A 27181-nucleotide genomic window follows, 5' to 3' on the forward strand; every position below is an offset into this window, starting at 1 on the left:
TGGGTACACCCCAGTGCACCCCCCTGAGGGGGCCCGCAGCGGGCCCCCAAAGCCAATCCCTGCCAGCCTTTCCATGGCGCCATTGCCACCATGGAAATGCCTATACTCACCCACATCCAAATATGGTGGTGGTGCCTGCTAGGCACTGCCACCATATTAGTGGCCCAGCTCCGCCCGGCAGGCAATCGTGACGATTGCCAGTGGTGGACGGACTTTGCATCCGCCGCGATACCCACCTCCATCCTAATATGGCAGTGGATCATTCTCATTACGATGGCGTAACGATCGCCACCGCCAACCCGGCGGTGGCGATCGTTATGCCGTCGTAATCAGCCCCCAAGTTAGGGAAATTCAAGAACATCTTAAGTACCAGGGTGTAATAGGAAATTGCACCTCGCCCATGAATAATCCCTTGTTTCCCGTAATGAAACCTGACTTTTCATACCGTCTGTTAGACATGGCACCGTTGGCGTGGGTCACCCTTCCATTTTTGTTTGTGCCTCAATTTATTTTTGTGCTGGTGTTAGCTGCTCAGGGCCCTGTGACACTGCCATCCAGTGCCACAGGGCAAGTGCTCCCTATGGTAAAATGTATTATGTGAATTGACTTCCACGATTGGTTTATTTGGTTTACTGTCAGCCCCTAGTAAAGCGCACCAGGAGTGCCAGGGCTTGTAAATACAAATGCCGCTAGTGGGCCGCAGCACTGGTTGTGCCACCCACAGAAGCGGCCTAGTAAAATGTGTCTAGGATCTGCCACTGCAGAACCTGCGCGCAGTCAGGTACTGTCGCGCTGGCTGCGCAAGTGCACCCACTTGCCAGTCCCTAAACCTTCCCTTAACTGCATGTCAGTCACCCCTCTGGTAGGCCCAAGGGCAGGGTGCATTGTAGGCATAAGGTAGGACATGCCCTGATGTGTGTGGCATGTCTTACTAGTGAATTACAGCCCTTTTCGTTTTTCACTAGTGAAGGCTACCTGCTCTCCATAGGCCAGAATGGGCTGCTAGGGTTGCTACACGCTGTGATCCCAGTGGACTCATAGAGCATGGTAGAAAGTCATGTTTAGTATACCTGAACTCAGAATAATTGAATACTTCTTTTAGTAAAGTTTATTTTAATATCCTGTGTTTGTAAATACTACTTTTATAAAGTTAGTATTTACTGATCTGGCCATCCAGTCCGCCTCTGCGCTGTGTGTGTGTTCTGCCTAGTAACAAGAGGAGCAGGGCTGGGGAATTCCAGGAGACAGGCTGGCTGCCAGGTGGTGGGTAGAAAGATTACACCAGGATGGGTGGGAGGAGTACACCTTGACTCTTGAATAGACCTGTGCTCTGCCACCACAAAGCCGGCTCCGCCCCCTGTGGAGCGGCTGATGTCTCTGCCCTGCTGCTGAAAAGAAAGAGCAGAGTCACCACAACAAAGTGCTCCAAAACTGGACTGAGCCAGGCCCAGGCCCCCTGGCGACAAAGAACAAAGGATTTGCACTTTAAAAGAAGGAGCCCTGCTCCTAAGAAATCAGATCCTGCTCGTGACCGAGAACGCTCTGCCTGAGGAGGAGGAACCTGAAGCTGAAGGAGGAAACGCTGTTCCTAAAGTCTGGAGGACTTTCCTGCAGTGGTTGCCTTGCTGCCAAAGGAGAGAAGAAACCTGCATAAGACTTACTTTATTTATTGACCCAAAAACTTGTGCTCACAGCAATCTCCAAGGGCTTGATTGAGCTTGCCCCCTGAACTGAACCCCAGGACCAGTGGGTTCACCGTGCCTCCACTCGTCTGTGAATCGAGCTGTGTGCTTTCTCCCGCCGGAGTGCTCTGCGCACCTGCACCCTCTCCAAGGGCCGTGACACCCAGAAGCCTGGCCGCCTCCACTCGCCGAGAGCCCCACTCTACCTGAGTCGCTCTTGACCCCTCGGGTCTGGCCGCCCCGCTTCCCTGTCACCCGCCTGCTGCTGGAGTGGGCCTGGTGCCCTCTCGCCCTCCCGCCGGATTTCTGCTCGGACTGCGAGTTCAAAGCCCCGGACGGCCGCCCGTACGTCGTAATGTATCCGGCCACCCCGCTTCGCCTCCCAGCAAGATTCAGACCGCGCCGCCCCCTGAAGTGACCTCCCGCACCGTCCGTGTTGGAGGCCCTGGGCCGCGCCTGTCGTCCGAAAGCCGCCCGCTGATTCCAGATCCGGAGTCCCTCAAGGTGCCGAAGCTGCACCCCCACCGAAGACGCGTCCAACCCGCCGCATGAACCAAGGTACAGTGAACTCTCACACGGACTCGGGGTCCACACCGCTTTGATTTCCCCGTATCACTGTACCCTGGGCGCACGGCGTATCACCGTGGCTGGACAGATCCAAGAGAGCGCTACAGAGCGCCCGTAACAAAGAACTTGCCAACAAAAGAGAACCGTGCCTAATTATCATCTTGTGGCCCCCATTTCACGAACGTTATTTATGGTCTTGTACTAAGTCTGCATAACAGAGAACCTTTTGCATAAAGTATACGTATTTTTGATACAACTTACGTCTGCCGTCCATTTGTGGGGGATCTGGTGATTTACTGTGTGTGCTCATAAATGCTTAACTGACATAACGCCCTGAGGTTTAGCCCTGACTGCTCGCGCCACACTACCTATAGGGTGAGCAGGGGTTGTTCTGAAGGAGTAATTCTCTTGCCCTGACTAGAAGAAGGGACCACTGCTTGTCACACGTAACCACTCGTGCCAACCAGAGGCTCCCCATTCTAACATTGGTGGCAGCGGTGAGGATTTCGAATTTGCATTTATGATTTACATACAGTGAATTATTGATCACCACGTAGCGAGTGCAGACCTATAACGCAGCCACAGATTGATTGACAGTTGTTACTAAAGAAGAATCTCCACTTTAAGAAGCCATGCCTAGCTCAGTCAACGGAGGCGGAGCATCCTCTATACTCTCTGGAATTGATGACATAGATTGGGAACAGGAGGCACTGAGGAAGTGCACAAACGAAGTTCTGAAAGGATATCTCTCCAAGTACAGAATTAAACAAAGTGGATTAACAAGCAAGGATCAGTACATAAAGGCGCTGAGGGCCTGGCACGAATCAAAGTTCCCAGAGAATGCAAGAGAGGTGATACCCCCAGAAGGTGTTTCTGAACCTGGCAGAGGCCTGTCGCCAGAGGAGATGGCCGACAGGAGTGCTGCACGCGCACATGAGGTGGAGATGGCAAAACTTCAAATGGAGATGGAAAGACAAAGATTGGCCATGGAGCATGAGGTAAAAATGAGGGAGTTGGATATCAAGGCCAAGAATTTAAACCACTCTCCCTCTGGTGGCAGCAATTTAACAGAGTCAAGGGTGCATATTCCTAAAGATGTAGTAAGAGAGTATTATAAACAGGATGATATTGGGCAGTGGTTCAGGGCCTATGAAGTAGCCATGTCCTCCCACCGGGTCCCTGAGAAAGATTGGGGAGCGGGGTTGTGGGGAAGGTTCCTGAGTGAGGGGCGGGACACACTGCTGGATCTCCCCTCTGATGTCAAAACATCCTATCCACACATGAAGGAAGCTTTGATGGCAAGGTATGGGTTAAGTCCTAAATTGTACAGGCAGAGGTTTAGGGATTGCACCAAGAAACCTGGTACCACTTATGTAGAATATGTGACTTTTTTTTCCAGAGCGCTAGATGGTTGGGTGAAGGGTAGCAAAGTGAATGATTACCAAGGGCTGTTTGATTTAATTGCATGGGCGCACTTGTCGGATAATTGTTTTCCTGAGCTACGCCAGCACCTGATCGATAGCAAGCTGACTAACCCTAGGAAGCTTGCTGAGGAGGCGGACTGCTGGATCAGCACCAGGGTCCACAAGGGTCCCGTGGGAGGCCCCGCCAAAGGTGTTCAGGGTCCCCAGCAGAAGAGTGGGGGGGACAAGGATAAACAGAGGGAGTTCTACAGAGGGCCCCAAAGTAATTCCCAAGGGAACCAAGGGAAAGGTTCTTAGCCACCCCCACCCCCGAAGCAGACCGGGCCCCGACAGGTAACCCTGTTCAAAGAGGGCCCCCCAGATGTTACAAGTGTAACAACCTGGGGCACTATTCCATGGATCCCAAGTGCCCAATGTATGGTAAACCAGCACCCTCTGGTGCTCCACCCCCCAAGCAGGTGAATAGTGTAGCCTTTGGGAGGGAGATAGATGTCCAAGGGGCGGGGGATCCCGTACAGATGACCCTAGTCTCATTAGGAGACAGTGAGATGGTTGCTGAGGCCCAACTGCCCCCCAATACTCAAAAGTATGGGCAGTGGGTGACCATAAATGGCCGAAGGGTGGGGGCTCTTAGAGATACAGGAGCCAGTGTGACTGCTGTCAAGCAACACCTGGTGTCTCAGGAGCAGGTTGTCCCACACGCATTCTGCCGTGTTGTCAACGCCGACAACACAGAGAGTCAGTGTCCAATGGCTCAGGTTCCCTTTGAGTGGGGGGGGTCTCTGGTACTCTGCAAGTGGCTGTGAGAGAAGCCATGCCTGTTGATTGTCTCCTAGGTAACGATTTGGAGAGCTCCCCTTGGGAAAAGGTGGAGGAGACAACTCACCTGAGGATGGTGGGTTTACCTGATTGGGCGTGTGTGACCACCCGGTCGATGGCAGCCAGTAGGGGTGTTGAAGGGACCCTGGAGCCTGAGGGAGAGGCCCAGGAACCGGCCTTAGGGAGAGGGCACAGGAGGCACGGGAATCCGGCTCCTGAAGTTCCCACGGCCCAGGAGGAAGCAGACCTTGAGGGGGATGCCCTGGAGCCTACCGGGGAACAGATCGCTGAACTGGGGGACCTGCCTGAGCTGACCCATTGGCAGCAAAAAGGAGGCCGCACCAGGGAGGAATTCTTCAGGGAGCAGAAAGAGTGCCCCTCTCTAGTGGGTATGCGGCAGCAGGCTGCAGCCCAGGCCAATGGTGATCAGTCCGGTACTCACTTGATCTACTGGGAGAACGACCTCCTGTACTCAGAGCCTAAGGTTGCTGAACCTGGGTCGGCCCGTGCGCTGGTGGTACCCCAGAAGTTCAGAGCCTTCCTACTGGGGCTGGCTCACGACGTTCCGTTAGCAGGGCATTTGGGGCAGGACAAGACCTTCGAGAGGCATGTCACCCACTTTTATTGGCCTCAAATACGCAGGAGTTCTGACACTCACTGCAGGACATGCCAGACTTGCCAGGCAAGTGGTAAGAGTGGAAGGAAGCTGAAGGCTCCACTCCAACCTTTCCCTGTGGTCAGTACCCCATTCCAGCGAGTGGGGATTGACATCGTGGGGCCACTGGACCCCAAGACAGCCATGGGCAACAGGTTCATCCTGGTCTTGGTGGACCATGCCACCCGGTACCCTGAAGCCATCCCTCTGAGGACAGTGACGGCCCCCGTGGTGGGACGAGCACTGATGGGAATTTTCTCACGAGTAGGATTCCCTCTAGAGGTGGTGTCTGACAGGGGGACCAATTTCATATCGAAGTATATGAAATCCCTGTGGCAAGAGTGTGGTGTGACGTACAAGTTCACCACCACTTACCATCCCCAAGGAAACGGGTTGGTTGAGCGCTTCAACCGCACCCTGAAGGGCATGATTATGGGTCTCGAGGAACCCATGAGGCGTAAGTGGGACGTCCTCTTACCATGCCTTCTCTTCGTGTACCGCGAGGTGCCACAAAAGTCTCTGGGGTTCAGTCCCTTTGAGCTTTTGTATGGCCACCCAGTACGAGGACCTCTTAGTCTGGTCAAGGAAGGCTGGGAGCAATCTCCCAGGAAACCTCCCCAGAATGTATACAGTTACATGCTGGCTTTCCGGAACCAGACTAGGCGTTTCAGGCAACTTGCTGAGGCAAAGCTGGAAGCCAGCCAGGAGGAAATGAAGCGGTGGTACGACCAGAATGCCACTCTGGTTGAGCTTCAACCTGGTCAAAAAGTGTGGGTCCTGGCCCCTGTGGAGCCTTGTGCACTCCAGGACACGTGGACATGACCCTTTGAGGTTGTGGAGCGCAAGAGTTCTGTCACCTACTTGGTGGACTTGCAGTCTCCGAGGAACCCCTTGAGGGTCCTCCATGTCAATCGACTGAAGCCCCACTTGGAGAGGTCCGATGTGGGCATGCTCTTGGCCACAGATGATGGGACGGAGGAGGAGTCTGAGCCTCTTGCTGACCTCCTGGTGGCCTCGGAGCGAGACGGGTCAGTGGATGGAGTTAACCTCTCACCCACCCTGACCCCTGAGCAACAGGATGACTGCCGCCACCTGTTGGGGCAGTTTCCTGACCTGTTCTCCTTGGTTCCTGGTATCACAGATTGGTGCGTCCATGATGTGGATACAGGAGACAGCTAACCTGTGAAGCACAAGGCTTACAGGGTAACTGACAGGGTCAGAGCCTGCATCAAAGAGGAGGTCTCAAAGATGCTTGCTCTTGGGGTGGTTGAGTCCTCCAGCAGTCCTTGGGCCAGCCCAGTGGTCTTGGTCCCAAAGGCTGCCTCGCCGGGTGCCACACCGAACTCCGGTTCTGTGTGTACTACAGAGGACTCAATTCGGTCACGAAGACTGACACGCACCCCATCCCCAGAGCTGATGAGCTCATCGATCGGTTGGGGGCTGCACGGTACCTCAGCACGTTTGATCTACCGTCTGGGTACTGGCAGATCGCCTTAACCGATGGGGCTAAGGAGAGGTCCGCATTCTCCACACCAGATGGGCATTTCCAGTTCCGGGTTATGCCCTTTGGGATGAAGAATGCCCCTGCCACATTCCAGAGGTTGGTCAACCAGGTGTTGGCTGGGCTGTCCGAGTTCAGCGCAGCATACCTGGATGACATCGCAGTGTTCAGCGGCACATGGGAAGAACACCTGCGACATCTCTGGGAAGCGTTGATGGCACTGCGCAAGGCAGGCCTCACGATCAAGGCAAGCAAGTGTCAGATCGGGCAGGGTTCCGTGGTGTACTTGGGACACCAAGTAGGGAGCGGCCAGGTGGCGCCCCTACAAACCAAGATAGAAACCATCCTGGCTTGGGAGCCCCCAAGGACCCAGACGGAGGTGAGGGCCTTTTTAGGACTCACAGGGTACTACAGGAGGTTTGTCAAGGGGTATGGCAGCATCGTTGCCCCCTTGACAGAGCTGACTTCGAAAAAGCAGCCCAGAAAAGTGATATGGACTGACACCTGTCAGAAGGCCTTTGACACCCTGAAAACTGCCATGTGCACGGCGACCGTGCTCTTGGCTCCTGACTTCTCCAAAGAGTTCCTTGTGCAGACAGATGCATCAGAGCATGGTGTAGGGGCTGTTCTCTCACAGATCACTGAGGAGGGCTTTGACCAACCCGTAGCCTTTATTAGTAGAAGATTACTTCCCCGGGAACAAAAGTGGAGTGCGATTGAGCGAGAAGCATTTGCGGTGGTCTGGGCATTGAAGAAGCTAAGACCCTACTTGTTTGGGTCTCACTTCCGGGTTCAAACAGACCACCTGCCCCTCAGATGGTTGATGCAGATGAGGGGTGAGAATCCTAAGTTGTTGAGGTGGTCCATTTCCCTACAGGGGATGGATTTCACGGTGGAACATCGCCCCGGTACAGACCACGCCAACGCTGATGGTCTTTCCAGATTTAGTGATGAAGAACTCCCTGGGGTAGGGTAGTTCTCCCCACATTTCAGCTGGAGGGGACACGTGTTAGACCTGGCACCATTGGCATGGGTCACCCTTCCATTTTTGTTTGTGCCTCAATGTATTTTTGTGCTGGTGTTAGCTGCTCCGGGCCCTGTGACACTGCCATCCAGTGCCACAGGGCAAGTGCTCCCTATGGTAAAATGTATTATGTGAATTGACTTCCACGATTGGTTTATTTGGTTTACTGTCAGCCCCTAGTAAAGCGCACCAGGAGTGCCAGGGCTTGTAAATACAAATGCCGCTAGTGGGCCGCAGCACTGGTTGTGCCACCCACAGAAGCGGCCTAGTAAAATGTGTCTAGGATCTGCCACTGCAGAACCTGCGCGCAGTCAGGTACTGTCACGCTGGCTGCGCAAGTGCACCCACTTGCCAGTCCCTAAACCTTCCCTTAACTGCATGTCAGTCACCCCTCTGGTAGGCCCAAGGGCAGGGTGCATTGTAGGCATAAGGTAGGACATGCCCTGATGTGTGTGGCATGTCTTACTAGTGAATTACAGCCCTTTTCGTTTTTAACTAGTGAAGGCTACCTGCTCTCCATAGGCCAGAATGGGCTGCTGGGGTTGCTACATGCTGTGATCCCAGTGGACTCATAGAGCATGGTAGAAAGTCATGTTTAGTATGCCTGAACTCAGAATAATAAAATACTTCTTTTAGTAAAGTTTATTTTAATATCCTGTGTTTGTAAATACTACTTTTAGAAAGTTAGTATTTACTGATCTGGCCATCCAGTCCGCCTCTGCGCTGTGTGTGTGTTCTGCCTAGTAACAAGAGGAGCAGGGCTGGGGAATTCCAGGAGACAGGCTGGCTGCCAGGTGGTGGGTAGAAAGATTACACCAGGATGGGTGGGAGGAGTACACCTTGACTCTTGAATAGACCTGTGATCTACACCTGCGCGCCATGAGAGGTACTTGACCTGTTTTTAATTACATTTTGGCAGTCCACACGGCACCCCTTTACACTGTCCTGCTCCCTGCTGACGAGAGGCAACTACCTCGAAACACGTGTCCAGGGATGGCTAAATGCAACACATACTGTTCTCCTTACACATCGTGGCATAGGCGTACCCGCCGTCGCCACTACATTTACCACAGTCCTTTGGGGCAACTTGCTGGTGTGACGAGCAGTGTGCGACCAACTTGTGTACAAATTATTATGGCTCCCTTGAGCTAACGGGCTGACAAGCCTTGGATCTGCACCTGCGCGCCATGAGAGGTACTTGACCTGTTTTTAATTACATTTTGGCAGTCCACACGGCACCCCTTTACACTGTCCTGCTCCCTGCTGACGAGAGGCAACTACCTCGAAACACGTGTCCAGGGATGGCTAAATGCAACACATACTGTTCTCCTTACACATCGTGGCATAGGCGTACCCGCCGTCGCCACTACATTTACCACAGTCCTTTGGGGCAACTTGCTGGTGTGACGAGCAGTGTGCGACCAACTTGTGTACAAATTATTACGGCTCCCTTGAGCTAACGGGCTGACGAGCCTTGGATCTGCACATGCGCGCCATGAGAGGTACTTGACCTGTTTTTAATTACATTTTGGCAGTCCACACGGCACCCCTTTACACTGTCCTGCTCCCTGCTGACGAGAGGCAACTACCTCGAAACACGTGTCCAGGGATGGCTAAATGCAACACATACTGTTCTCCTTACACATCGTGGCATAGGCGTACCCGCCGTCGCCACTACATTTACCATAGTCCTTTGGGGCAACTTGCTGGTGTGACGAGCAGTGTGCGACCAACTTGTGTACAAATTATTACGGCTCCCTTGAGCTAACGGGCTGACGAGCCTTGGATCTGCACCTGCGCGCCATGAGAGGTACTTGACCTGTTTTTAATTACATTTTGGCAGTCCACACGGCACCCCTTTACACTGTCCTGCTCCCTGCTGACGAGAGGCAACTACCTCAAAACACGTGTCCAGGGATGGCTAAATGCAACACATACTGTTCTCCTTACACATCGTGGCACAGGCGTACCCGCCGTCGCCACTACATTTACCACAGTCCTTTGGGGCAACTTGCTGGTGTGACGAGCAGTGTGCGACCAACTTGTGTACAAATTATTACGGCTCCCTTGAGCTAACGGGCTGACGAGCCTTGGATCTGCACCTGCGCGCCATGAGAGGTACTTGACCTGTTTTTAATTACATTTTGGCAGTCCACACGGCACCCCTTTACACTGTCCTGCTCCCTGCTGACGAGAGGCAACTACCTCGAAACACGTGTCCAGGGATGGCTAAATGCAACACATACTGTTCTCCTTACACATCGTGGCATAGGCGTACCCGCCGTCGCCACTACATTTACCACAGTCCTTTGGGGCAACTTGCTGGTGTGACGAGCAGTGTGCGACCAACTTGTGTACAAATTATTACGGCTCCCTTGAGCTAACGGGCTGACGAGCCTTGGATCTGCACCTGCGCGCCATGAGAGGTACTTGACCTGTTTTTAATTACATTTTGGCAGTCCACACGGCACCCCTTTACACTGTCCTGCTCCCTGCTGACGAGAGGCAACTACCTCGAAACACGTGTCCAGGGATGGCTAAATGCAACACATACTGTTCTCCTTACACATCGTGGCACAGGCATACCCGCCGTCGCCACTACATTTACCACAGTCCTTTGGGGCAACTTGCTGGTGTGACGAGCAGTGTGCGACCAACTTGTGTACAAATTATTACGGCTCCCTTGAGCTAACGGGCTGACGAGCCTTGGATCTGCACCTGCGCGCCATGAGAGGTACTTGACCTGTTTTTAATTACATTTTGGCAGTCCACACGGCACCCCTTTTCACTGTCCTGCTCCCTGCTGACGAGAGGCAACTACCTCGAAACACGTGTCCAGGGATGGCTAAATGCAATACATACTGTTCTCCTTACACATCGTGGCATAGGCGTACCCGCCGTCGCCACTACATTTACCACAGTCCTTTGGGGCAACTTGCTGGTGTGACGAGCAGTGTGCGACCAACTTGTGTACAAATTATTACGGCTCCCTTGCACTAACGGGCTGACGAGCCTTGGATCTGCACCTGCGCGCCATGAGAGGTACTTGACCTGTTTTTAATTACATTTTGGCAGTCCACACGGCACCCCTTTACACTGTCCTGCTCCCTGCTGACGAGAGGCAACTACCTCGAAACACGTGTCCAGGGATGGCTAAATGCAACACATACTGTTCTCCTTACACATCGTGGCATAGGCGTACCCGCCGTCGCCACTACATTTACCACAGTCCTTTGGGGCAACTTGCTGGTGTGACGAGCAGTGTGCGACCAACTTGTGTACAAATTATTACGGCTCCCTTGAGCTAACGGGCTGACGAGCATTGGATCTGCACCTGCGCGCCATGAGAGGTACTTGACCTGTTTTTACTTACATTTTGGCAGTCCACACGGCACCCCTTTACACTGTCCTGCTCCCTGCTGACGAGAGGCAACTACCTCGAAACAAGTGTCCAGGGATGGCTAAATGCAACACATACTGTTCTCCTTACACATCGTGGCATAGGCGTACCCGCCGTCGCCACTACATTTACCACAGTCCTTTGGGGCAACTTGCTGGTGTGATGAGCAGTGTGCGACCAACTTGTGTACAAATTATTACGGCTCCCTTGAGCTAACGGGCTGACGAGCCTTGGATCTGCACCTGCGCGCCATGAGAGGTACTTGACCTGTTTTTAATTACATTTTGGCAGTCCACACGGCACCCCTTTACACTGTCCTGCTCCCTGCTGACGAGAGGCAACTACCTCGAAACACGTGTCCAGGGATGGCTAAATGCAACACATACTGTTCTCCTTACACATCGTGGCACAGGCGTACCCGCCGTCGCCACTACATTTACCACAGTCCTTTGGGGCAACTTGCTGGTGTGACGAGCAGTGTGCGACCAACTTGTGTACAAATTATTACGGCTCCCTTGAGCTAACGGGCTGACGAGCCTTGGATCTGCACCTGCGCGCCATGAGAGGTACTTGACCTGTTTTTAATTACATTTTGGCAGTCCACACGGCACCCCTTTACACTGTCCTGCTCCCTGCTGACGAGAGGCAACTACCTCGAAACACGTGTCCAGGGATGGCTAAATGCAACACATACTGTTCTCCTTACACATCGTGGCATAGGCGTACCCGCCGTCGCCACTACATTTACCACAGTCCTTTGGGGCAACTTGCTGGTGTAACGAGCAGTGTGCGACCAACTTGTGTACAAATTATTACGGCTCCCTTGAGCTAACGGGCTGACGAGCCTTGGATCTGCACCTGCGCGCCATGAGAGGTACTTGACCTGTTTTTAATTACATTTTGGCAGTCCACACGGCACCCCTTTACACTGTCCTGCTCCCTGCTGACGAGAGGCAACTACCTCGAAACACGTGTCCAGGGATGGCTAAATGCAACACATACTGTTCTCCTTACACATCGTGGCATAGGCGTACCCACTGTCGCCACTACATTTACCAAAGTCCTTTGGGGCAACTTGCTGGTGTGACGAGCAGTGTGGGACCAACTTGTGTAAAGACCTGTGCTCTGCCACCACAAAGCCGGCTCCGCCCCCTGTGGAGCGGCTGATGTCTCTGCCCTGCTGCTGAAAAGAAAGAGCAGAGTCACCACAACAAAGTGCTCCAAAACTGGACTGAGCCAGGCCCAGGCCCCCTGGCGACAAAGAACAAAGGATTTGCGCTTTAAAAGAAGGAGCCCTGCTCCTAAGAAATCAGATCCTGCTCGTGACCGAGAACGCTCTGCCTGAGGAGGAGGAGGAACCTGAAGCTGAAGGAGGAAACGCTTTGATTTCCCCGTATCACTGTACCCTGGGCGCACGGCGTATCACCGTGGCTGGACAGATCCAAGAGAGCGCTACAGAGCGCCCGTAACAAAGAACTTGCCATCAAAAGAGAACCGTGCCTAATTATCATCTTGTGGCCCCCATTTCACGAACGTTATTTATGGTCTTGTACTAAGTCTGCATAACAGAGAACCTTTTGCATAAAGTATACGTACTTTTGATACAACTTACGTCTGGCGTCCATTTGTGGGGGATCTGGTGATTTACTGTGTGTGCTCATAAATGCTTAACTGACGTAACGCCCTGAGGTTTAGCCCTGACTGCTCGCGCCACACTACCTATAGGGTGAGCAGGGGTTGTTCTGAAGGAGTAATTCTCTTGCCCTGACTAGAAGAAGGGACCACTGCTTGTCACACGTAACCACTCATGCCAACCAGAGGTTCCCCATTCTAACACCGTCTAGTCTTAGACTACAGACATTTGAACACTCCCACAGACACATTTGCAGTACAAAATACACATAGTGCAGCACTAATGAATAACATTTTATGGAATAAATACAAAACAATACTAGATATCTCTAATGGATTCTTCTGCCGGAATATAGTGCCTGGAACCAGATATTTGACCACATTTTCAGCGCTAGACTCAGAGCATCAATTTTGCACAGCCAGGGTAACAGAGTTACTTCAAAATTTTGATGAGGAGGCATTGTCTTATTCAAATGATATTTATCTGATGGGTGATGAATTGATAGAATACTTGGCTGGAGTGAACCATAAAATTCTTGGGTTCGCTCACCTGAGTTACAACTTTCATTGTAAAACATCTCAAATTGCCCATCTTAATATGCTGTTTCTTGGATATGAATTGTCAGGTGAAGGCAAAAGCCTGGCAGCAAATTTGTTAGAAAATCAGCACTGCTCCAACTTCAAACAACTCTAAAACCACTCCAATCCATTTTAGGATTATTTAATTTTGGCAGAACATACATTTTGTATTACGCAGAACGAGTAAAACCATTCTACCACTCAATCAGAGCAGATTTTTTGATCAACCATTGGACGCAGGAACACATAAACATTGTATGTTCTATACAAGCTGATCTGATAGTTTCCAAACATTTGCACACACGTGTGAACATAACTAATCAGGTGATCTGCGTAGTTGGGGGTCTAACCGAGTACACCTATATCACTTTTAATGAAGGTGATACAGTACTAACCCTGGGCGGTCAACTACGCTACGCTCGCGTTGTTTGCGTAGTTTGTGCTCCTTCGCGCTATGCAAATTGCACGTAGCACAGTGTAAAAACGCGTAGCGTAGCTGGCATTTTTTGCTCGCAACGTCAAGTTGGCGACCGCGAGCGAGCAAAATGACATCCCGGCAAGACTTTTTTCTCATTCGCGATTAGCAACATCAAGTTGGCGATCGCGAGCGTGGAAAATAAACCTTCCAGCGAGATTCTCAATGTGGGGAGGTCAGGTTTCTCATTGCGCGTATGCTCGAGATCGCTCGCGATGAGAAACTACCAGTCTGCATTGAGAAACCTGCCGCTCGAGTAAAAATCTACTCGAGCGGCAGAAAACGACAGCTCGCACTGTGCGAGATGCCGTTTTCAATGATTGCACAGTGCAGACAAGCATCCAGCACTGTGCAATCATCCCGAACAGCGCACTGCACAGTTCGCGTAGCGCTATGCATATCTCGCGTAGTTCGAAGTGCACTTCGCGTAGCTACGTGTAGCGCTACTACGCAAATTACGCCCAGGGTTATACAGTACCCATTGCATACAAATCACTTTTGTACACAAACACTGAAATGTGTATTGCACCCACTGAGAAAATTCTCTCAGCAGCACAGGCTGCTGTTGTGAGAGAGAGCGAGCACTGGCTCAGGGTAAGCACATAATTGCCGGAACCCCAGTACCGACCTCAGAGGCCGTTACTAAAGCCAGCATTCCAAATGCCAAAGTATTACATCCACAATAGATTCAATGGCTAACTCTCTCACTGCAACAGATGTAGACTACCGATTCGATTCCACACTTCAAACACATGCATTCCTGCAGTACAAACAAGATTATCCTCTGCTGAATTAAATAATGCATCATTTTATACCGATGGATCTGCACAGCCTGCCATAGGGATACAACACCAATAGTTCAGTCCTGAAAAAACACACCCTCAGTCCTTAGGGGACTTTACAGCACAGCTAGCAGAACTCAAAGCCCAGATAATGCCACTACAAAGTACGGATCGTGGATTCCTCACTCTTATAGTGTGTGATTCATGCTACTGTGTCCAGTCCAATACAGAATATCTTCACTGTTGGGGCCAAATTGGATTTCAAGAGTCCAAGGGTTGCACAATCAAGCACAAACTGCTTTGGGAACAGGTGGCAAAGCTGAAAGAATGTTTGCCACAGACTTATGTTATCCATACATTGAGTCATCAACGTGTTTGCGTTCACGTTGAAGGGAATTCCATGGCCGATGAGGCTGCAAAGGCATCAGTTCACACTGCTGCCATTGCTGCAATCACTCATTCTAGTACTAGAATGAGATTAGACAGAGACATCATAGTGGCCGACAATGCTACTTGCAATGACACCCATCTGCCGAAAGGCTTTCCACTTAAGTACTCCTACAAGTTAGTTGCACAAAACATTCCGTATGGTCAGAATCCAGGGGTGTGGGATAGAAAAATACCAAACACTGATCGCAGATTAGGACTAATACTAGCTGTACATGAGGGTCTGGGTTTAGCACACGCAGGGGCTAATGCAACAGTCTTGTTACTGGAGCAGCACAAATGGTGATTTTGTCCTAAAATGTGACATCTGCCAGCAGATGAAAGGGTCCACCATAGCATGTCCACCTCAGACACCTCTTTTGATCTCAGAAAAACCTCTGGCAGTAGTTTATTTTGATCACTGCAGCCCCTTACACTCAGATTGGGCCTACCGATACATCTTGGTGGTAGTGGATTTGTGATCCAGATTCCTGTGGGTTTGGCTACAGCGCTCGGCTGATGCTCAAACTTTTATAAAGGATTTGTGTGTTTTCAATGGGAAACATGCAATTGGCATACTACAATCTGACCAGGGCCTAGCGTTTAGCTCTCAGACTTACAAAGAAGCCATGGGAAGTTTGAGTGTGGCCTTGCAGTACTCCTCCCTCCACCATCCCGAGGGAAAGTCAGTAGTTGAGAGGAAAAAACGTGACTTAACAAAGTCCTTAACAGTTAAGGTATTAGGCTCAGTTGGCAGTTGGGTGAATCACCTATATGGGGTCCAGAGGGCACTCAGGCCCAAGCCAAGAAAATCTCTGGGGGGTCATACTCATTACGAACTCCTGTTTGGTGTGAGAATGTGAGTCCCAGACCTTAATAATGTCATCGCAGTGGTGGCAGAAACAACCTTTGAAATCAATGAACATAAGCTCTTTTACAGGAACTCAATGAATTTCAGGGTGCACAAAGCAATGTCCAAGTAACACACACCGCCATTGGAGAAGTGAAGATAATAACGGCAAGACCTGCCTGGGTCCTGAAGATTGCTAACCTGGTCAGAGAGAAAATTGTGAACAAGAAATAATTTTGAGCCATCTTAATGCTGGTACCTGTCCTGGCTGTCGAAGGTACTCGAACTGTACTTCTGCCAACCCTTGATGGTCACAGAGACAAAAGGTTTGTCTCTATTGAGATGATCAAACCACACTATGTGGCAGATTCTCAACAGTAGGTCGCGTGTGCTGCAGGGTAGCCACCGCACTCCTCTCGCTACTATTCAGGAATCTCAGATGGAAGCTTTAATACCTACAGAAGATTCCCCTCTGCAAAGAGAAGCTGTAAACAACAATGAAGTGATACTTCTTCCTGTTGAAACAACGACGACTGTACATTCAACAAGTACAAAAATCTGAATTCGAAAAATTGATGATGTCTATGTGAATATGCCACAGATTGAGTCATCTCCCAGTTATACAAAACCTGCTGAGCTGCCAAAATTAGACTGGATGGCGTTTGGCTACCTCATGCATTATGATGACTTCTCATCGGATTCAAGTGAACTTCAGCTGCCACCACCACCCCTCCCTTTCAGGCTACATGTATATACTCTCTATCTTTGTCTGAAAAAGACATACTTTGTTGTTCCATGGATACATTTCTAGATTACAATTGGATTACTTTTCCTGATACTCTGGATTGGTCTTGGAACTGTTTTTTTTCTACTGCTGAATGGACACTATCTCCCACAACGCTCTAAAGAAGAACTTGTGAACTTGGTTCTAAAACCACATGTCATCGCACCATGAACTAAGGGACCTGTCCCTGGTGAACATTACAGCAGTTCCAGTTCTTGAAAGAAAAGTATTGGGTAGGGTATCATATGATGTGCATGGTCTTACTGAACTTTTACACATACCTTATTTGTTTAAAATGTCCTTAAATTATATCATCACCTCTAGTGCTATCTTTGATGATTGGGACATTGAAACAATGCATAATTTGCTTGCAGATAAAGAGCAATCAGCTGCATTTTCTAATGATGAATTGTATCAAATAGGTGGTAAGCCATTCGCAAATGGGAAGGGGTCCCCACGGACCCCTTCCCTTTTCGGGAATGGTTGTAATAATGTTTTTTAAGTCAACAGGACCACTGACTGCTCTTAAAAAATGAAAAGGAAAACCTTTCATTTTTGTTTTTAAACGCATCCTGTTTTCTTTAAGGAAAATGAGCTGCATTTAACATAGTGGTCTGCTGACCCCAGCAGGCCACCATACTTTTTGATTTTAGCGATTCCTAGGTGTTAGCAAATTGCGATCTACCTCATTAATATTAATGAGGTAGGTGATTTGTGAATTTGTATATGAAACTCTGGGAGTTTCATACGTTGGAAATTGGGATTAAATAATTCCTATTCTCAGAAAATCGCAATTAGGTAATTGCAATTTCCAATTTTGATGCATGTGGCCCTAAGTCTCTTTTTTGGAAGTCCAAATCCTCCAGTGGGACAGAGCTAAAGGCTGTTGCGGCCAAGAGCTCCATTTTAGTTTGCTTATAAGTCCCCAGTGAAGCGGCATACCCTTTACCCAGGATCTGTAATTCGAATGCTACTAGTAGACCTACACCACTTATTGTGCCACACTCTTAAGTAGCTCTTCAAAACATGTCTTAGGCCTGCCATTTCAGCCTGCGTGCAGGGTTAAACTGCCAATCTGAGTTGGCAAAATAACCCTTTCCTAAGCCTAAAACTTTGATTTTATTACATATTTCGCCCATAAGAGGCTGCCATAGACAACGTGCAGGGCAGGGTACATTGTAATTTAATAGTTGGACATGTACTTTTAGGTTTCACATGTCCATGTAGTGAAAACCTCAAACATTTGTTTTTCATTACTGTTAGGTCTACCTCTCCCACCGGATAACATTGGGTTAACATATTACATTTAATAAGTGCAAACATTTGACTGGGAATAGGCAGGAGAGTCAAGTTTGGTGTCTGATGAATTGTAATTGTAACTCCTCTTTAATGGTAAAGTTGGATTTTAAATCACAATTCTGAAAATGCCACTTTTAGAGAGCTGGCATTTTCTTGTCCTAACCATATGGCGCCTGCAGCTTGTTCTTAGGTCACATGACTAGTTGTACTTGGCCTTTGTGTATTCCCCAGACAGAATCACAATAGAGGGTTGGGGTGTTGTCAGGATGAGCCATCTCTGACTTGATGGAGGTGGAGCTGCCACCTACCTTATCACACTTGCACTTTAAAGGTATGGCTTCAGCTCACACACGAAGGACTTCACACTAGCCTATTGTGCTCCCAGACAGACTGAGACCATGGTAAGGAGGCATAAAATCCAAGACATCTCTGTAGACGACAGATCCGGAAGCTTTTGCCACTGTAAAATGGGCACCAGGTATACATATTGGACCCTCAGAATCACTCATCAAAACACTTCTGGACCTGTGGACTCTTTCAGGAAGAAGGACTGCCCAGCTGTGAAGTCTGCCCTGCTGCCCAAGCCCTGCTTTACTGAACAAGGACTGCTTTTGTAGGAAAGTAGGATCTGCTTCTATGGTTACCCCCACTTTTTGCCTGGTGCTAAGCTGTATTTGACTAGTTTGATTGGGACCCCAGTCTATCTGCTTTCTCCCTAAATTGTTGTGTTCAGAACTTAGGTACATCCCAGATTGGAAACTGGGGTACCATTATAAATACCTAGTAATGGTACTAAGGTACCCAGGGCATAGGTTCCCCAGAGCTCTCCCTTGGGCTGAAGCATGTATTATGCCACCCATGAGAGACCATTCAAAATGGAACTGCAGGCCTGCCATTGCTGCTTGTGTAAGCTGGTGCTAGCACTACTTATTAAAGATATAGGTTTCCTATATCTAGGGTCACTGCACTTAAAACCTATAAGTCACCCCTATATCAGGCCTTTGCAATCTTGAAGACAGGGTGCTTGGTTCTAAGTGAGAGGGTGCCCCTGTATGAGCAGGACACCCCTACAGCATACGGAGTCCATTTTCTCGGGTTGTCAGTGAAGCAGCCATATACCATATAGAGGGGCACCCCGTAATTACGCAATGGCCATCTCGAAAACGGCTGCAACGAATCCTATCATGTTTGGTATCAAACATGCTGGAATTATACCCCCACACTGTAAATAGTGTGGGAGGTATGATTCCAAGCACTGGAAGAGCCCTTTGTTAGGCTCTCGGTGTTCCCAGTGCCAACCTTCTAGACCTGGACAGCACAAAATTGTTGCTGCCGACCAGAGACAGATTTCTGCCCTCCTGCCGCTGAGCCAAGCTGCAGCAGGGCAAGGCAGAACAATAGGCATCCTGTCACAGGGAGGTGTGACCACCTCCCAGACAGGATTTAGTGTAATGGGACTGGGTGGGTGTGCTTGCCAGCACCACTAAGTCTGCATGAGGGGCACATTTGGTGTCCCCGTGCATAGTCCAGTTCAAAACAGTCCTGGAACCTGTTGCTTTCTGCTCTGGTGTGAAACTGGACAAAGGACATTGGAGTAACCTCCCCCTGACCAGACTCTGCAACACAAGCAGTGGTTTCCCACAGCTTCCGAAGCCTGCCCTGCTCTCTCACGAAGTTTAAGGCCAGTATCCCTCGGGGGGGATGCAATAACCAAACCCCTGTGCACTGCATCAACTTGCTGTTGTAAAGGCTTGTTGGCTTTTTCCAAGAATATCTTTGGGCTCCAAGTAGCCCCAACCTCAAGGACCTCCAGTGATCAGACTCTTCAGCCACATCCCATCGTGTGCATCGTGGCCTGCACCTTTTGATGACCTGCTTGAGGTCCTCTTGCGACCCCAGTGCCTCCAGCCTGTGGGTCCACTTGAGGGTCACCTTTGTTTCTTTTGGGCTCCCCCAATTGCTCAGGGCCTGCCTGAACTCCCCTGCTTGTGGTGAGTCCCTTGGACCTTGCTGGTCCCAATGTTGCTCCTTCTTCAACTCTTCCATTGGTTGTATTTGCCAAGGCTTGTTGGTGCTTCTTTCAGGCACCGACCCCTCAGCACTCAACATCCTTCGTGGGACAGCTTGTGCCCGGATCCTTGTCTTCCTCAGCATCAGCTGCAGAGTCAAGATCAACATCACTCATCCTGAAACACCTGACATCGGAGGCCATTTCTCTTCGAAGTCTCCTGGTCCCTCCTGGGTGTCATAGACTCTGTCCCCTATGGTTGCAAGTACGTCTCATCTAGAATCCACCTTCGGATTCCACTGGACAGTTTCTCCTTCTTTAGCAGCGGCACTTCTCTGAAGTCCTCCATTGGGTTTGACTGCGGTTTCCGATAACAATTCAAATCTATGCACCCGGTGTCCCTGGCGTAGGTAATGTGGGTACTAGGGTATCCACGGGTGTGGTAGCTCTCAAACCTTCTGTCTTCCACAGGGATTTTCAGGGTGCACAGGGAAGGGTCCTTAATCTTTAAAAATCCAACCGCGACTTACACATGGAGTTGTACGGAGCACACGGTCGTGTCGCCAAACTGCACACGCTCTCCATGGTATTTCTATCTACTCACCTTGGGTCCCCAGCTCTTCTACATCCTCTCGACCTTGTCTTTACCTGAGTCATGGCTCTTATACCACTTTCTTAGTATATGGTTTGGTCCCCCCTGGGGCCCACTGTATATTTTGTGCTATTTACTGTATTTGTATGCAAAGTATTGTGTGCCTTGTGCTTATCTCCGTGTAGGAGATAGCTAAACGTGTTAGAGAGTATTCTATAATAAATACATATTTTGTATAAATATCTTGTATGGTTGTTTTTCACTTAATCTATGTGTTAAGATTGCATTTTGGTGAAACAAGCTGCTTTATACTCCTTGTGGATTAAGCATGAAGGCTGCTTTCCACAGCTACCAATTACAGAGCTTTCTAAGGCTGTCTAAGACCTATTAAATCACCATAAGGGTTAACTGGACTGGTGTAAGGTGCCCATTTACATAAGTGGATATCATATACTAGGCCAGCTTCTCCCTGCATTGCCACCCAAGGTCTGTTGGTCATGCATGAGAACTAATTTGCTGTTGTGAGCTGCCCTGCTGAATCCAACCTCTCTCTGTGGACTCAGGAGTCCAGGAAATCTCCATGTGTCAGTCAGCTGGTACCCTGTTCAAGCCACAGGTATATAATAGGCTTCTTCTATGCCAACACAACTCGATACATGCAACGCCGCTCAATACCCGCACCTACCGAGCTCAACACATCGCGTTGTCCACGTCGAATCATCGCCGCACGAGTCCCCGCAAGCCCTTGTGGTTCCTTCAATGCCGATGCAACTTGACATCAGCCCAGTATGACACATCTTTTCCCCTATGCCAATGCATCACAGCACAATTCTTTGCAGCAGCTCCCTTGACTATGAAACGGAATCTGCATCACAAACTCCCATTGATTGCTCATCAGGTAGCCGGATCTGATCGCTTAGTGGACTAATACTGAGGTTGATAAAATGAGTACCATGAAGTTGGGTAACAATAAACATCTGTTATTCAGCACCAAGATGCCTACGGGTAAACGTGCTCTGTTAAGTTGACGGCTCTTCTGCTGCATGACGCATGTCAACCCTGGACCTTGTATCACAACTCCTTGTTGACAACTCCTCGATGCTGGCCCATGCAACTCAACACAAGGACTTCACATTTCGATGTCCAGCCCACAAGTTTCTTTGTAAATGGAATGAACCCAGTCCTGTATGCAGCCTGTGTTCCTTCGCAGTCAGACAGAACTTGCGAATTGGAACCGGTCTACCGTGACAAGATCACCGTGGTTGAGGAGTTTTAAAATTACATTTCTCTAGTTTTACTTGTTTGATTTTTGTTGTTTTGGTGTCAAATAATTTATTTAATTTTATTCTGTTTCTCTATCTTGATTTGGAATGTTTCTTATGCTGTGTTTTCACTTTATTACTGTTTGTTTGATGCATAAATACTGCCTATAAGCTAATACTGACTGCTTTTGTGTCAAGGAACCAGAGGGATAAGCACAGGTTAAATTAGTGACTTTAGTGCTTTACCCCGACAGGGATTGGGGCTGTTGCTTGGGCAGCGTTTCATCCCCTAAACGAACTCATGAAGGCCACATGTTGGTCTAGGCCTCATGTAGTGTGATTTGAGGTGATTGACATGGAGTACCCTCAAGGGTTTCCTGGGGGTCCTGAGGTCTACGAAGTAGATGGTCTTTCCCGTCCTCTCCTTTACCGCATTAGGTCCTGTCCTATAAGCTTGGAGAGCCATGGGCTCCACTGCTCCCATCACTCATACTTTCTGGTCAGGCTCAAACTCTACAAGAGTGGCCTTCTGGGTGCATCAGATTTACATGACCTCTTGGCTGACTTCTAAGTTCTCAGAAGACTTTTAACAGAATTTCTACATCTGGTTCTTGAAGGCTAGTAATGTAACTAACCTCACTCTGGGGATTCTTGGGAGCTTGATCCTTAACCCTCCTGTACCAGATTGAGCTTTCCCCTAACAGGGTGACCATGTTGTTTGAGTTTGAAATCCTCAGTAAAAACGGAAGACAAGCAGCGTTTGGCACAACAGGAACTGTTTGTTTAACTAAACATTGCAGCCGGGAGTACAGTTACAGGCATGAGGTCTGAGGACTATTTTAATTTACATTTGAATGATGTCTTTCCTATATACAAATAACACAACAGGTCATAAAAGTTTACAACGTACCACATATGGTGAGAAATGTTGGTTGCTGCTTTAGAGTCATAAATTAATGGTAAAATGGTTACTACAGGTGGGTATCAACCTTGCGTGGACACAATGAGGCCAGTGGATAATGTTTCCAGATGTCCGACATGGGGAGCACATGATCACTATGTGTGCTAGGCCTTGATTGGCTATGTGTTCCTAACTCATGTGGCATCTGACTTTATTGTGTTTTTAGGAACACACGTACTCCCCCTGGCCAAGTGTGCTTTATTGGGGTAATATCCCCTGACCATTGTAATGTTGCTGCGCCTGTCTGTGGGATTGATCAAGAGCTTCCTGTCAGAGTGTTTGCATGCTAACTACGCAACCTCCCACCTGCGATCCATCAATCAATAATCCCAAGCCTAGGTCTCAGGACCTGTTTGACTACATATTTGCTAATCAAGGTAGATGTGGAGTCCAGAACGGGTGATTCTATTAACAAGTACGAGATTGCATTTTAATCGATGAACACATCCATTTCCATATCAATAACCTTAGAGGAGCTAAAATGGGCTAAACCCAACTCCTTTCCATGGTACCTACCCATAGACAAAGGATAGGATAGGATAGGATATCAGTTTATAGAGCGCTCGAATGCCGAGGCATCTTGGCGCTAAGAGTGAGAAAGACATCTAAGAGTATTAAAACTAATCAGATTAAAACCCCTGAAATAGCCATGTTTTTATTTGCTTCCTGAAAACTGTGATACTTTGTTGAAGTCTGAGCGTAATGGGCAATTGGTTCCACAACCGAGCTGCACAATGTATCAGGCTTCTACTCCCCCATCTACCTCTACGGACTTTGGTAGTACAAATAAGCCTGGCATTTGCCGATCTGAGACTTCTGTTAGGAATATACCACTGAAAGATTTTTCGCAGATCGGAATCAACTCCGCCGTATAACGTCTTATGCACTAGGCATAAGGCCTTAAAGTCCATGCGGTGCTGTATTGAGAGCCAATGCAGCGTCTTAATAGCCTCTGAAGTGGGGTGACCTTTTGGGATATTCAAGAGAATTCGTGCAGCCGCATTTTGGACCGACTGCAGTTTGGCCTTCTGTGCCTTGTCAATACCCACGAAAAGAGCATTACAATAGTCTAATCGGGATAAGACTAAGGCTACAACAACAGTTTTTCGAAGCTGCTGAGGAATAAAAGGGAACACCTTCCGCAATAGCTTCAGAATGTAGAAGCAAGTGGAGGTTACATGATTGATCTGCGCAGAAAACCCCAGTTGATTGTCAAAAATGAACCCCAGGTTCTTAACTTCCGCAGATGGTATTGGGCAAATGCCCGCCTCTACCGGCCACCAAGTGTGATCCCACAGGGACGGCCCGCCACCAAACTCCATGACCTCAGTCTTATCCGTATTGATCTTAAGGACATTATTGCACATCAAGCTCATGATGTGCCTCAGACACTCATGGAATCTAGCTGCTACCGGCTCCGACTATTTTGATACCGAGATGATAATTTGGGTATCGTCGGCGTACGACACTAACAACAACCCATGTTGTCTAATGAGAGGGGCCACATAGACATTAAAGAGCGTTGGTGACAGTGCCGAACCCTGTGGGACTCCACATGGCAGATGGAATGCTTCTGACTGCAGACTCTCCCAGTAAAGAGTTTGCTCCCTATCTACTAAAAAAGAGGCGAGGAGGGACGGAGCCAGCTCTCTAATCCCCACCGCCTTCAGCCTTTGCACCAACACCGTGTGGTTCACGGTGTATAATGCTGCTGATAGGTCGAGGAGGTTGAGGATCGCTCTCCCCCATCCACCTGTCTCCGAATCTCCTCCATTGCAACAACTAACGCCGTCTCAGTCGATTGTCCTGACCGTAAGCCATGCTGACTGCAATCCAGCAGGTTATTGCTGACTAGATAAGATGATAGCTCCTGGTTTATTGCCCTCACAAGGATTTTAGCAGCCATCGATAGGCAAGAGATGGGACAATAGTTTTTAACCTCTAATGGGTCTGGTGCTGGCTTTTTCAAAATGGGTCTGATGCAGGCCTTTTTCCAGACCATCGGGTAACTGCCTGAAGTGATCACCTGATTAAGAATGGGAGTTAGATGTTTACTAATGGTTTGGGCCACCTGATGTATCACAGTCGGAGGACAGGGATCCCAAAGTGACCCCGACTTGGTTGAACATATAGATTTAGTTACTTCGACAGGAGTAAGTGAGCGAAACAAGTTCAGCTAACAATGCAACAGCGTATCCTCCGTAGTGTCATATGAATGGTCATCACCTCCTTGCCTTTTTTTCCGAAATTCATCATAAATCATAGTGATTTTATTGCAAAAAGCGGAATCAGGACTAAAGCGGGTGTTCTGGCGTAATTTCGATAGTAATTCAACAATGTTAAAGAGTTGCTTAGTGGAATTAGTAGCCTTCGCTATTTTAGCTGAGTAATAGGTGGTTTTATCTAGAATAATGGCTTCTTTATACTGATGAAGCGCAGAATTATAGGCTATCTTATCTTCCATCCTATATTCCATTCTCCAAGTACGTTCGGCTTTCCTGCAAAGAACCTTCAAATTTTTCAATTCCGGACCGTACCATGGAGATGGTGCCAGTGCTCTTCTAGATTTAATTTCTTTCAGTGGGGCCATTTATTTTTCAGTCTGGGCTAGCCAACTGAGAAATTGGCTAGCAGCCTCATTGTTATCTGGGACCTGAACCGGGGGGCAACTATTAGGTACTTGTTCCAATTCAGTGCCTTGGATTTTGTTCCACTGACTTATAATTATGCTCGTTGGTTTCTTCCTAGCCAGCTGCGCAGGTAATGAATACTGAAGGTTAAAATTAATTAAAAAATGGTCAGTCCAGAGAAGAGGTGTGGGATTACTAAGTGTGACACCCAAGTAGGCGGAGAAATCTCCATCAAGTTTATGACCTACCTGATGTGTGGGGCCCACCACCATTTGATGGAGACCGTAAGCTGCTAAATTATCAAGAAGCCGGCTAGTATCGGGATTATTATTAAGTTCCAAATGGAAATTAAAATCACCCAAAATGATGAGTGAGTTGGAATCTATGAATGCTTCAAGCAGGGTCTGTAGAGACAAGGAAAAAGGGGCTCTAGGGCCCGGCGGTCTGTAAAGAAGTATCCCATGTACTGTGGAAGTATTGTTTATTTTCACCACAAAACGGAGGGCCTCTGCAGGCAGTTGTGTAATAGGCTCACTATACACCTTCAGGTTATGGCGATGAACTATTGCTATCCCGCCACCTGTACTCCCTATCCTATCCTGACTGACTACCGAATATCCTACCGGAGGGCGCTATTCCAGTCCGGGGCCGAGGCCTGACTAGTCCAAGTCTCTGTGAGGCATGTTAAAAGGATGTCCCCCTTTAACATCAGTGGTTCAGGAAGGCCCCTAGCTATTTATTTCAGGGTCTTATTGAATCGTTCAACTAACTTATTGGTTTGAGGGTGATAGTGTGTGGAGATTTTGTAGGCTGCCCCACACTCTTTCCATTTAGATGGCATGTAGGCAGATTTGAACTTGGTGCCCATTTTAAACACCTCCTCATTGGAAAATCTCACTAATGTGAAAACTCTGTCAGGGCCTTAGCGACTGCAGGTTCAGTCACAGTCATAAGATGGAATGCCTTTGTGTACCTGAAACCCCAACACCGGTCCTAGGATGCTTGTTTCCAGTCCAGGGAGGACCTGGCTTGGCAGTTCGGTCTGGACTGTTCCCATGAGGCACAGGCTCAAGACTGATTTTCATATGGCTGGGTTCAAACTGGAACGGCATGGTGAGCAAAAAAACAATGGATTTAGGCCCAGATCTCTGTACTGGGGTGAATGTATGACATTGTTCTGCATTCTGTCCATCAACAGTTGTTTTTGCTTTTGTCACCCCAAGTGGGATGGGTATGCCCAGACGTGGGTCCCATGCTCTACATGCCACTGGAATCAAGCTATCCTGGCTGAAGAGGGGGATACCCCGAAACCGGTCCTAGGATGCTTGTTTCCAGTCCAGGGAGGACCTGGCTTGGCAGTTCGGTCTGGACTGTTCCCATGAGGCACAGTCTCAAGACTGATTTGCATATGATGGGTTCAAACTAGAACGGCATGGTGAGCAAAAAAACGATGGATTTAGGCCCAGATCTCTGTACTGGAGTGAATGTATGAGATTGTTCTGCATTCTGTCCATCAACTGCTGTTTTTGCATTGGTCACCCCAAGTGGGAAGGGTATGCCCAGACGTGGGTCCCGTGGTCTACATGCCACTGGAATCAAGCTATCCTGGCTGAAGAGGGGTGATACCCCGAAACCGGTCCTAGGATGCTTGTTTCCTGTCCAGGGAGGACCTGGCTTGGCAGTTCGGTCTGGACTGTTCCCATGAGGCACAGGCTCAAGACTGATTTGCATATGGCTGGGTTCAAACTGGAACGGCATGGTGAGCAAAAAAACGATGGATTTAGGCCAGATCTCTGTACTGGGGTGAATGTATGACATTGTTCTGCATT

This window comes from Triturus cristatus, chromosome 6, assembly GCF_964204655.1.
Source record: "Triturus cristatus chromosome 6, aTriCri1.1, whole genome shotgun sequence".
Lineage (NCBI taxonomy): Eukaryota > Metazoa > Chordata > Amphibia > Caudata > Salamandridae > Triturus > Triturus cristatus.